The sequence below is a fragment of the Sarcophilus harrisii genome, chromosome 3 (genome assembly GCF_902635505.1).
Source record: "Sarcophilus harrisii chromosome 3, mSarHar1.11, whole genome shotgun sequence".
NCBI classification, from domain to species: domain Eukaryota; kingdom Metazoa; phylum Chordata; class Mammalia; order Dasyuromorphia; family Dasyuridae; genus Sarcophilus; species Sarcophilus harrisii.
This window is the reverse complement of record NC_045428.1, coordinates 160,687,183-160,701,106: the sequence shown is the minus strand read 5'-3', so window position 1 is coordinate 160,701,106 and position 13,924 is coordinate 160,687,183.

The following is a 13,924-nucleotide window of genomic DNA, read 5'->3' as shown; positions in this document are numbered from 1 at the left end:
GCTGCCCCCTCTAGGATTGAATTTTCTTGTCTGTACATCCTCAGAGATATACACATAGTAGGTATTTAATCATGTGTGTTGAATTTATTTTGTTAATTGTGCTATGTATACCCTGTCAAATTGTCATTAAGGAGGATGACACAGAGATATATCTAGAGTTTAGAAGTCTCTTCCTCTCTCTTTCCACAACATACACACATGGATATATGCACATATGTATTTTTGATTTTTGTATATATATATATATATATATATATACATACACATGCATATATATTTATACACATTTTGCTATTGTTGAGCTTATTTGGTTTTACCCTACTCTTCATGACCCCATTTGACTTTTCTTGACAAAAAATACTGATAGTTTGTTATTTGCTTCTTCAGCTCATTTTACAGATGAGGAAATAGAGGCAAACAGGGTTTCCCAGGATCACACAGCTAGTGAGTTTTCGAAGCCAGATTTGAACTCAGGAAGATGAGTCTTTCTGACTTCAGGCTGTTACCTAGCTGCCTCCAGCTAGATAAATAATAGATAGATAGATGCAGATATAAATATGGATATATGTAGATTCATATATATGCATGTAATTTGTTATAAATATATATAGTTGGATAAACATAGTTAATAAATAGGCAGATAGATAGATAATAAATAGACGATAGATAAACAAATATTTGAAACATAGCAGGTGTCATGGTTAGAAAGTCAACCCTTAGTTAAAAAGTCAAGAAGGTTTGGGTCCTATCTGTCCTATATTACTAATTGCCTGTTGGACATTTCACACCAATGATCCCCTAGGCATCTCTATCGCAACTTGTCCAAAACAAAAGAAATTCTCTTTCCCTGAAAACATCCTTCTTCAAAAATCTCTGTTGCAATCACAGCCGTCATCTTCTATTTTGTCATCTTCATTGTGATCCCAGAGACATTTTTAACTTACACTCATCACACATATCCAATCAGTTACCAAATTTTGTTGCTTTCTCTACAATATCTCTTGCATACATCACCTTCTCTCCATGCACATGGCCACCTCTTCCATCCCTCATCTCTCACTTGGATTATTGCAATAATGCCTCCTAATTAGTTTCTTTATCTTAAGTGTCTTTCACTGAGCCCCATTAAAGTTATTACTCATCTTAGACCATGCAGGTAATGTGTCAGAAACAGGATTTGGCCCTGGGTTCTTTGACTACAAAGTAAAGTATGTGTATTTTCCATATTTCCACAGTTTAAAACATATAAAGATAATAATTAAATCATGGGGACTGATGAGGATTAAAATTTGGATTTTATCAATAATTAGGGTTGACCTATCATCAATATTGGGGCAAGTAGGTGGTGCAGTGGATGGAACACTGGGCTTAAAATCAAGAAGACTCATTTACCTGTATTCAAATGGGGCCTCAAACATTTATTAGCTGTGTTATCCTGGTCAAATCATTTAACCCTGTTTGCCTCAGTTTCTCATTTGTAAAATGAGTTGGAGAAAGAAATGGCAAATCAGTCGAGTATCTTTGCCAAGAAAACTCCATAAAAATGAGATCACAAAGAATTGAACATGACTGAAACAACTAAACAACAACAAGAAAAATCACCAATATTTAAAAAATCCAACAAAGGATTGAGTCTAGACTCAACAACAAATCCAATAAAGGGTTTAGACCCTTAATGATCAGTATTGCCCTAAAATAACTTTCTTATTTGGCCTCAATTTCTTCAACTTTACATATGTGGATAAAAAAATAACACCTACTTCCCATCATGGTCTAGGAAACCATCATGTTTAGTCATTTTTGGTCATGTCTGACTTTTTGTGACTCTATTTGGGGTTTTCTTGGCAGACATACTGGAGTAGTTTGCCATTTCCTTCTCCAGTTCATTTTATAGATGAGGAAACTGAGGCAAACAGGGTTAAGTGACTTGTCCAGAGTCACACAACTAGTAAGAGTCTGAGGCCAGATTTGAACTCAAAAAGTTGAGTCCTCCTGGCTCCAGGTATAGGACTCTATCCACTATGCATTATTCCCCATGGAAGAATGTAGTAAAGAACCTAGCACAGTCAATTAATAAACATTTATAAAGTACTATTAGTCACACCCTATATTAAATACTATGGATATAAAAACAAGGTTAAAACAAAAAACAGTCCCTGCTTTGAAGAAGCTCACAAAATTAACGAGAGACAGACGACAAACACATTTTCCAAAAAAATGTATTTAGGAAATATAGGAAATAATTTTTAAAAGAGAAGGTGCAAAAATTAAGAGGGCATAGGAAAATGCATACTCTGGAATATACTATTAAACTGGAATATAGTAGACATTTTAAAAATATCTGCCCTCTCCCCCTTTTCTAAGTCCAGTGTTAGTTCTACTTTACCATACTGCATTTCATTTCTATATACCACATATCTACATAAATATTCATCAAAAATATATTCTTTCATTTAGCAAACATTTAATGAAGGCTTACTATGTTGAAAAAACATTGTGCCAGGTGTTTAATACACACTGTACTAAGTGCTGAGGAAGATAAAAAGATTACATGTAACATGATCCCAGTTTTGCTGGAACTTCAAATATAACAAAGATAAAAACAGAAACCCATCTAACTATAATCTATACTATCACATGCAAATGCATTAGAGAATTCCAACAAAAAATTCTACACTAGGTCTATATGAAGGACTTAGAATGCTAAAGATATGAGTCTGGATTTCAATACATTAATAATAATTGGGGAGTAGCTCCAGATGAAAAGTTTCTTGAAGAGTTGTTTTCTTGCTTATTTGTTGCTACTTGTAGCATAGTTAGAAAGGGCAGTTTTGATGTTGCAAACTTCCTTATTAAGAAAAACAACTCTTGCTGAAGAGGTATCAATATGAGCAACAAAAATGGTGCAATCTGTGTTCTCTGGCAAATGTACTTTAGGGAAGAAGACTAACTTTTACCCCACATTGCACTTTTGCAATTATGTAGAAATAACTGTAGGAGGCTAGTGGTTTTTTTTTCTCTTTGCAATAATGTAAGTTTGAGAAACAGGCTTTTGAGTAACAAATGATTTCACTCTATTCGTTAATTATTATTGGTGGTTTATTGATTGATATAGTGGCCTCTAGGAGTATCAGGAAGCTTAATAGAGAAAAAAACAAACCAAAAAAAAAAAAAAACAAAAAACAAAAAACACAACTCCATTACATTTTCTGGGAATAGATAGTGACTTGTACAATGAAATATTTTAGGCTTAACCTTAGTATTACTAAGGAGTAAGTGCATGCAGGTGATGTTCAGATGTATAAGTCAGTAGGAATTCTATGCATCAGCAGGTAAATGAGAGCCTGTTATATATTTGGAAATTATCTACAATGTTCTAAAGGCAATACAGCTAAGAAATAAATATATACAGAAATATTAACAGAAACTAAATTAGATGAAGCTGTTGAATGAATGATTTTATTTTAAATGAATAGATTATACAAAATCTTTAGGGTTCCAGGTTGTCTTTCTATTTTGATGGTGAAGGTGTAATAAAGAATAGTAACAAGCTACATGCAAAGAATGGGGGATGAAGGAACTTCCTGGACAGCTCCTGGAAAATGCTTCCCAATCATATTTCTTTGCTAAACATATATTGTGGTTCCCCCCACCCCCGCTGGGGAGAGTTAACATTCTTCTTCAGTTTATCACATCATTCACCATTTACTCAAGGATAATTGATCCCAAAGCTGAAGAATTTCCCTAAACATGACATAATCCATGAGTTTATTTGTTTTTAAAAGTTAGATGAACTAAATCTGGGAAAAATTCTTTGGTAAAGTGTTTTGGATGATGTGGCACCCAGAATTATGGGTAATAGTGAGCAACATTTCACTAGAGAAGAAATATGCAATGATAGTAGACTTTTGCTTAGCAGATGTGATGACTTGTACATAAGAAGAGCAAGAGCACATATGCCTAAAAAAGAGATGGAATAATCATCTAGTAAAAGGGAAAATGAGCATCCACTGAGTACTTTCAAATTCAGAAGATAGGCTCCAAAACATTGGATGGATTCTCTATGGAAAATTTGTTGAAAACTATGGACAATAATAACTCAAAATGAAACGGTATGGGTGAGTTAAAATATGTATTCACTAAAGGGAAAATCCATACTAACAAAACCATAGATTCAATGAAGTATTGAAGCTTTAGATAGTTTAGAGATTATTCTGGTCTATTCCAGAGAGTTTGGAAACTGAGGCCTAGAGCATTGAAATGACATTCCCCCAAGCAGTAAGAATGAGAGGCACTCTTTTAACCAAGTTCTCTCATTCTAAATCCAGAATTTTTTTTTCCTGGCTGATGCCTTAATTTAGTATTTGTCAACATGTGCAAAGTGAAATGGAAATCTAAGGAAAATATCTAGACCACTGAGGCTTAAAATAAATCCTATAATATTTTCACTTAGAACAATTAGAGCCTTTGGGGAGTCAAGTAACAGAGAGTAGATTGGGGTGGACCTACCCTTGAAAATTGTCATCTTAGATATCTGCTTTACTTTTTATAGGTTGGCTTAATTTAAGAAATATAATCCTTGCACAGTGATTGAATCCTTTGCAAATTGTAGTTTGTCTATTAGGTTGATATGGCCTGAAATCCTTCCCTTTCCCCACCATTTCCCCTCTATAAAGGGAACATACTTTGTCATGTTAAAAAAAATGTAACAAAAAAAAACCACCTTAAAATAGTCTGGTCATGGGGTAACTAGGTATAGAAGTAAATAGAGTACTGGGCCTGAAATCAGGAAGACTCATCTTTCTGAGTTCAGATATGGATTCAGACACTATGTGAACTGGAAAGTCATTTAATCCTGCTTGTCTCAATTTTCTCATCTGAAAAATGAGTTGGAGAAGGAAACTACAAACCACTCCAGTATTTTTCCCAAGAAAACCCTAAATGGAGTCATGAGGTATTAGACAGGACTGAAAAACAACTAAAATAACAGTCAAGTCATTTCTTCCCATAATTCATAGAATTTGAAATTTAGAATTGGGAGGGAAATTAGAAGTCATGCAGTCTAATTTTATAGATGAGACATGCCAGGCCCAGAGAAGTTAACCCTGGCATGCAATATAGCTGACTTCATATTTTTATCACTATGATATTTATCATAGTTGGTATTGAGCCAGGATGAAAATCTGTGGGAATACATTAAAGTGTCATTCTACTTCGTTTTTTTCTTAATTTGAGATAAGAAAAATTTAGAGAATCCAATGTAGGATGCTACCTTATCTCTGGTATATGAGATGAAGACTAACTATATGAAGAAATGAGATGCAATATAGAATAATGAAGAGTGAAGAATTAGGAAGAGAAATTGCCAGTCTGCACATTTACACTTAGGGGCTGTATGACATTATACAAGTCAATATCCCATGCAAATCCTGAGCAAATGATCATCTGCAATAAAAGAGGGATATTCTTAAAAGGGAATTCCCTGAAGGAGGGATGCAGAATGCTATCCTCAGAAAGCACTGATGAAATATAGGGATCTGTATAGGTGATAACTTCCATTTAATAGAATCTCTATTAAATAGAATCTCTACTCTAATAAATTTGTTCTGAAACCATAGGCAAAATCAACTTCTTTCTCAAGTTCCAGTTCTCTCTTCACGTATAAAATGAAACATGCTATCTAGATACTATTTTAAACACTCAATTTAAAAATTTTATTCAATTGAATCTATTTATGATCTCCATCAGTAAAAAAAAAAAAAAAGAATGAAGACAAAGTATCAGATCATATTCTCCAGACTAAACTCTGATCAAAAGGCCAGCAAAAACAATAGCAAGCATGTATAGGTCAGTTTAATATTTGCAAAGAATGTTATTTGTATTACTTTACAACAACTGTGGGAAGTGGGAATTATTATTATCCCCTTTTTTCCATGGAGAAAACTAAGGCAAGCTAAGTGACTTGTGTAGGGTCACACAACCAATAAGCATCTGAGACACTGAATCAATTTCTTTACTACAAGTCTTGTATTCTATTCGTTCTGCATCTTACCTGTTTAGTAAGAAATTAGGTGGTCTCTCTACAAACAATGCTCCCATTTCTGCTCAGTCTTTTAGATAAAGGAGTTTCATTGAGTAACCACTGATTATATCTGAGTGAAGTAGCAGAGAAATTTCTAAGTGTACAGAAAGTTTTGGCTCCTGTGTAATATCTGCTGCTAGCTCATTGATTTGACCAGAAGCTTTTGTTTCCAACCATCTCAGAAGCAACACTTCCAGTTCCAACTGATCAGAATACCAAAGAGGCTCTGAGTGAAAGAAAATTCAATTCATCATTAACCCAGTAAACAGGAAAGCTGGCATTTCTTCATGGGAGCCTTTCTCCATCATCTGATGAAAATACCTTGCCCACATTAAAAAATGGCCAAAATAATAAAAAGTTAACAACTTTGAATGATAGTATTAAAAATATTAAAAATAACATCATGCGAAAATAATTATGAGATACAAAGAAGAAAAATAAAAGTTAAAAGGATTTTTGCAAATGGTTTTGAGTGCTTAAGGATAATTGTTGGAGACTTAACTCTGATTTGATAATTATGTGGTAGAAGAAATCTTGGCAACATTTTGATTTGGTAAAACATTATGAAACATTATTTAAATGGAGCATATAAAAACCTAACTCAAACTATGAGAAGATACCTTTTCTGCTCAATTGTAAAAATATCTTCCACCTCTGCACTTTTAACTTAAACTATGTATCATATAGGAAAATGATATTATGTATTTTTGTATTTGTATATTTTGTATTTCTGAAAGTAATTTTTTCTTTTAAATTCCCAAACTTTACTATATTTTCATTGTCTTCTTTTCTCAATAGAGCATACTGTGTAAAAAGCCTTGTAGTTGAGAACAATTTATAATCAGTGTTCTTATCCACATTTGTCTTGATTTATAGTTATTGCCTCTCTTTGCAAAACTTGTTTTAGCTTGAGATTCTTCTCTGTCTCACTATTCCAGAAGGACATGGACACATGGTATATTCAATATCATTCTATCTGTTGGTGTTGCAGATGTGAATCCTACCAGCAAAACCCTCAGCCATTGAATCTTAAGGTGAGACTATTGATATATGAAGCCTATAATGCACAAAGGTAACATTTATGGCTAGGAAAGGTAAATTGACTGGATGTATCTTTTTAAAGCAGTCTCTTGTAGTTTATCTTATGGCTCCTACTGCAATATTTTAATTTTTTTATGATGCTAAGAATATCAGGTTGAATCAGGGTACTTGAATTCTATATCTGGCTCTTCCAATAATAACCTTATACCTGGGCAAATTCCTTTAACTCTCTTAGCCTCAGTTTCCTCACTTGTAAAGTAAGGAAGGTTGGATTAGATGTTATTCATAGTCTCTCCAAATGGCTACAATATGGCTACTTTGCATAGTGAATTGAGTATATTGATCTTATATTCAGGTAGTTTGAATGCTGCTTCTGAAACTTGACTATGTGACCATTGAAAACTAATTTAATATTTCCGATATTTGATTCCCTTATCTGTAAAGTGGAGATAATATCTGCTATATCAACTTCAGAGCTTCCTTAGAGCTCAAAAGAAATTATGAATTTACACAAAATTCTTATAAGTCCTAAAACACTATATGTGACAGTTATTCATTATTATTATGCATGAGTTTGTTTTAAAAATCATCTACTCATGTGTGATATAACCTTACTAGACTCTGATTCTTTGTGAACAGGAACCATGTTTTATTTAAATTATATCTTTCTCCTGGAGGTAGCACAATAACAATTACAATAACAATAACATCAATTAACAGATTTTTATTGAATTGAATTGAGTTTATAACAGGCATTATGCTATTATTATTATGCCAGCACTAACATTTTATAATTCTATGCAAAGTAATATAGACTGAGAACAAATATATATATATATATATATATATATATATATATATATTAATATTAGGATTTATTGATTCCAAATTTGAAAGGGATGGGATAAACTCAAACTTTTACAGCATAAGAAATTAGACAGATAGTCAGACAAACAGATAAACATAAATAAACAGATTAATCTATGTCTATGGATCTGTGTGCATAGACTGATCGATTGATTTGGTAAAACATTATTTAAATGGAATATATAAAGATCTAACCCAAACTATGAGAGGATACCTTTTCTGCTTAATTGTAAAAACACTTTCCAGCTCTGCACTTTTAACTTAACTATGTATCATATAGGAAAATGATATTATGGTTTTTTTTTTGTATTGCTGAAAATTATCCATCACTACTAAGTAAAAAACAATGGGGTGGTTAGTTTAGATAACAACAGGAGAAACTCATGTAAAACCCTGGAAGAATAGCTGAATTATGAATAGAGGTTTAGTTAAAATATTCCAGAGGGTAACTATTTTCCCAGTGGTTTTTGGCTCCAACTTGAAATTTTGATTATTCCTTCAGCGCTAAGGAAGTAAAGACAGTCCCAGAGTGTCTCACTACTCTTGAAACTAAACATACTTCTGTAGTATCATGGGAAGTTACATATCCTGTTTATAAAAAGTAGTTTAAATATAAAATTGGTCAATATAAGCTTTATTTTCTTCATCAACAAAATATGAGGATGAACTATATGATCCAATCTATTTCTAAGAGTCTAGGATTCCACAGCATTGCTTTATCATGTTTTCCTAATTGCTTTATTTATTTGTTTGTTTATTTCCTTGTTTCTTTTGGTTTAATCAGATGTTACATGATGAGTATCAGGTTGATATAAGGGAAGTTTTTGAGAGATGTATAACCAGGAAGGAAACATCTGTTCTTTCTGCCCTTAGGTCATACAGCACAAGGTAGCATTAATGGAAAATTCCCTATTGTAAATGGTACATTTTCTTGGGAGTGCCTATTTAACAGATCAACTCTTGATTTTAATCAAAGAAGCAGGGATTTCTCCTTTGAAGATGGCATCCTTAATATTCCCAGGCTTTCCATCATTCTTTTTTCCAATTGTACCCCTTCCCCATTGTACTGTAATGTATTCAAGTATTCAAAAGTGTGATTATTTTGATTAAGCTATGAGGAAATACAAACTATAAACAACTAAAGTATATTCTAGGCATACAGTTTCATCTTATCAATTAGGTTGGACAGCTTTAAAGCATCCCCTTTCAGTTCCTTAGATACCGGGACTGTCTGGTCAAAAATGCTATGCTGATAAAATCATGGAATTGGAAGTGATCTTAGAGTCTGTCAGGCAACCACCTCATCTTATAGATGAGAAAACTGAGATGCAGAAACATAGTAACATATACTATAAGTTCAGACCCTTTTTCTTTCTGAATCTCAGGTCCATTTCACATCTGCAAATCAAAGTTGGTTTTCCTTGATGCCATATCAACCTTTGATATACTTTGTCCTTGTATTTTACTCATAGAAATTTCTTGATGCATCTTTCCTTAAACACACCATATACTGTTCAGTAACTCAGTGCTATGAGTCTTATCTTTGTCACTAATGATACTCTAGGTTGCCTCTAGGCTTGTCTTTCATCTTTCTTTTTTTCTGACCCAGTCTTTTTTAGTGCCCCTTCATTTTCAACTATCTGTTTTCTTATACTTTCTTCTGTGTTTTTTTTAAGCCAAAAGACCTTCAAAATTTATTTTTTTCCATGATTTTGGTCCCCCTTTTCTCCCTATTTGAATAGTACATAGTAATAGTCTACAAAGAAACATTAGGCTTATTAGAATATCCAACATACACACTCAGCCCTGACATATCCAAACGTTGTCCTTTTCCATAAAGTATATAATACATGAATGTGTACTTAGATTTTATTTTTAAAGTATGCATTTATTGAGTACTCAGTCATACTAGATGTTATTTTACTTATCTAATTAAACTAAAACTATACTTAATTTTAAGAATTAACAACTAAATTAGCTTTTAAAAAACATACAAAAAGCAAAGTATTCTAAAAAACATTAAGGCATACTCAACGGACTATGAATACTTAAACCTTCACAGTCATTCTAATAATTTGAGGTCTTATTCCTCCACCCCTCAAAAAAAAAATCATTCCCAGTGGTAAACCTTTAGTAGGTTAGATAAAGGATTACTAATAAATACTCTATAAACCAAGAAAATAAACACAAAAGAAACCAACCAAAATGTATTCTGAAACCTAATGATTTCAGATGGGTTGTTCTTAAGTAATCAAAAATATTCCTTGTGTTGATCCTTAATGCAACTTGGAATCCTCTTAAACTCAAAAGCAAAAAAATTTCTATTATTAAAAATGGAATTCTGGTTTCATTAAAAAGAAGCAAGAAAGCCTCTGTTCATAAGATTTCCAAAGGGATCATAGCAAAAACAAAACAAAACAAAAACCATGCATATATACACAGACAAAAGGCAGGAGATACAAATAATCATTGAGTAAACATAACTGGCATCCTGGAGAGAGCATATTATCTTCCTTCGTTCGATGTGCACTCACATGTTTTCCTTCATTCCCAGAAGAATTGCTAAAAACAGTAATTAAGAACAATAAATACATTGCTTTGCCTAGAGGGGCATCTGGGATTCAAGTTAAAATAATATAAAATTTGAAATCTCTAATTAAAGGCTAATATAATCTTACATTTCCCAAACCCCTTTTCACTGACTTTTCTCTGATAGACAATGTTAATTTCTCCACCTCAGTTTCCCTATCATGAAAAATAATTTCCACAATCAAAGACTGTGTCTCCATACCTAGGATTTGAGGCAATTATTTTGTTTTGTTTTGATTTTTTTGAACCAGTCCTGTTTTTATTTTAATTTTCTGTAAATGTAATCAGGATAATAGGTCTTATTGATGTCCAATGACCTAAATTGTTTTGAGACACAATTAAGAATACTTGAGAGTTTTGTGATCCTATGGACACTACAAATTGGCATGATTTTTTCCCCCACTCTTTATCTTATGAGGTTTTAACAAGAATGTAAAATTAAATACAAACAAATAAAGCATTTTATTATGTTTCCTAAAAGCAAAATAAACAAAAGTAGGTACATTTTGGAGAAATGAATCTTAATCTTTCTTTAAAAGATTGTTTTTGAGAGAACTATGGAGACTGAATATGGATCAAAACATAGTACTCTCACTTTTGTTATCATTGTTTGCTTGGTTTTTTTTTTTTCTTTCTTATATTTTCCCTCCTTTTGATCTGATTTTTCTTGTGCAGCATGTAAATATGGACATATGTTTAGAACTGACATTTAACTTATATCATTTGCTTGTTGTCTAATGGAAAGGAAAGGGAGAGAAGGGAGGGAGAAAAATTTGGAACACAAGGCTTTGCAAAAGTGAAAGTTGAAAACAATCTTTGCCTGTATTTGTAAAAATAAAAAGCTATTAAAACCAAAAGAATGTTTTTGTTAATATTAGGCAAGTACAATCATGGTTTTCCTGACTATGCTATCCAAATTAGACCGTCAGGACAGGACTCCAATGATTTGGAGTGAGAGGCCCTGGATTCACTTTTCAGGTCTGCCACTTTTGTCCCAGGGCCTCAGGTTTCTCATTTATAAAATGAAGGGGTTAGACCAGATGATCTCATTCTCTAAATGTATGGTCTCAGCCTCTCTATGCTTAGCTTCTTATATGAGGAAGATACTTTGGAATTTGTTCATTCTTCCTTTAACCCTTCCTCTCCACTCAGCCTCCAAGGAATATGCCTTCTGATATTTATAAATCCAATGATGGGAAAGAAAATATTTCTCTGGGAACTCTGTACAACTTTGTATTATTATATTAATTGATATTTTAGCTATGAGTAGCAGCAAAAGGTCATTAAAAAAAATCACTGAATTAGAAATCAGGAGTCCTGAGTTCAAGTCTCTGATTCACTAGTAACTGTCTGGGTAATTTTGGACTTAGCCTCTATCTCTGTAACTTATTTGTTTCATCTGTAAAGTAAGAAAAAGGGGCTAGACACTTTTGATTCTGAATTTCATACTTAACATGTGAATGAGATTATTACTATCTAGATGCCCTACTTCTTGTCAGTGTCTTCATTTCCCCCCACCCTATATAAATCTAGTTATATTTCAACAAGAAATATTTCCATTATGCCTTAAGAAATAAAAAAGTATGTATTAATAGGACTAAATATTGTTATTTCTTAACTGTGGACAAATTCTTCCTGCCTCCCACCTCCACCGATTACATTTATAGCTTCATAGAGAGGGATTATATCAAAGGCATCTTGAAAAACTTATTAACATTTGCAAAATATTTTGAAAACACTGGGTGAAAATAATGATTATTAATGAAATAAATATCCCTTAGGGTAATTATCTAATAAAAGGTATGTTACATGTGCAAATTAAAGGGGGGAAAATTAATGTCAAAAATTAAATCTGCCCAACCAGATGTTGACTTGCAGAGTGTAGTATGTTTACCATTCAGTTTGGATTTCTCTGCCAGGAGAATGGATGTTAATATAAAATGTTTTGCAGTAAGATTTTTTAATGCCATTTGTATTTGTTTTTCTCTAAGCTGAAACACATTCTATACAACTACAGTACTACTGGGTGGAAATGAAAACAACAGGTATAAAAAAATCTCATCTACCCTGGCTGCCTTTGGTTAGGGTTGTTTTCCTTTTGACAGTGTGTGAGCTTTGCCTCTTCCTCCCCCCTTCCCTTTTAATGCTCTGTTTATGATACAGGAGCCAATGGAAACAGGGACAAATTATGCTGAGGAGGTAAACAAGTTGTTTACAACACAGCAAGGCTCCAGGTATATTAACTGAAAGGCAATAAAAGCCTTGAGTCCTGAGCTACTGATAGAAGCAGGGGCCCTGGAACTGCTGAGTCCTGGCTCCAGAAATGTCTGAAGGGCTTCAATAACAGGAAGTCACGTGTGGTGTCATTATCAGCTGCAGAGAGAGACAGATGCACCCAGATCAATATCAGTGTCCAGTATCAAAGACGTATTGTTATCACACTGAGCATTTTTAACTAGGGAGAACAACAAAACTTCTCTGTATGACAGAGACAGGCAAAAGCCACCAGTGTTAACCCTTCTCTTAACCTGTTCTTAAGGGATGAAGTAAATCAGGAGAAGAAATCTAAATTCTATGTTTAGGAAGTTGATTTTGATTATTTTATCTAATTAAATTGGCAGTACTTATTGCTTTCAAGCTGAGAGGCCCACTAAATCAGCTAATGACAGTACTAACCTTCCTGACCCTTTCAAATCCTAAAGGACAGTGACCTGATTTATCTTCTCTATTTACAACAAAAGATGTTTGTCACCACCCTACCTGTGGCTATTTGTGTAATTACAAATGCTTATTAACATTTTGCCCCTGAAAATAGAAAAGCAACTATTCTTCCAAAAGGCCCCCAACTTGTCAGAACAGATAAAAGCTCCCAGTGGAGGGGATAAGGGTGGGTGGAAAACATTAGTTGGTCACATGGTCAAAGAGAAATAGCAAATCAAATGCTGGAAAATAAATTAAAAATAAATAAATGCAGTTGCGGGTCTCCCTCTCACATACACTTTGAATTTATCCGAATAATTATCTCAGCATACTTCCTACAGTGAGCATCGAAACAGTTTTTGTATTCTTATACTACAACATTCCACTGTGTTCCTATCCAGCACTATATCCCATGGGTAGGATTAGGCTTGAGCACCCAAGAGCAGGGTATCCATTCTACCAGCTACTTCCTCCTTTGTTGCTTAAAAACAACAACAACAACAACAACAACAACAACAACAACAACAACAACTGAGGGCTCTTGGGGAATAAGCTCATGAATGTTCACAATAACCCAGGGTCCAGTTGCAGATAAATTTCTTTCTATCCATAATAAGAACTGGAGGGGAAAAAAAGAGATCCAAT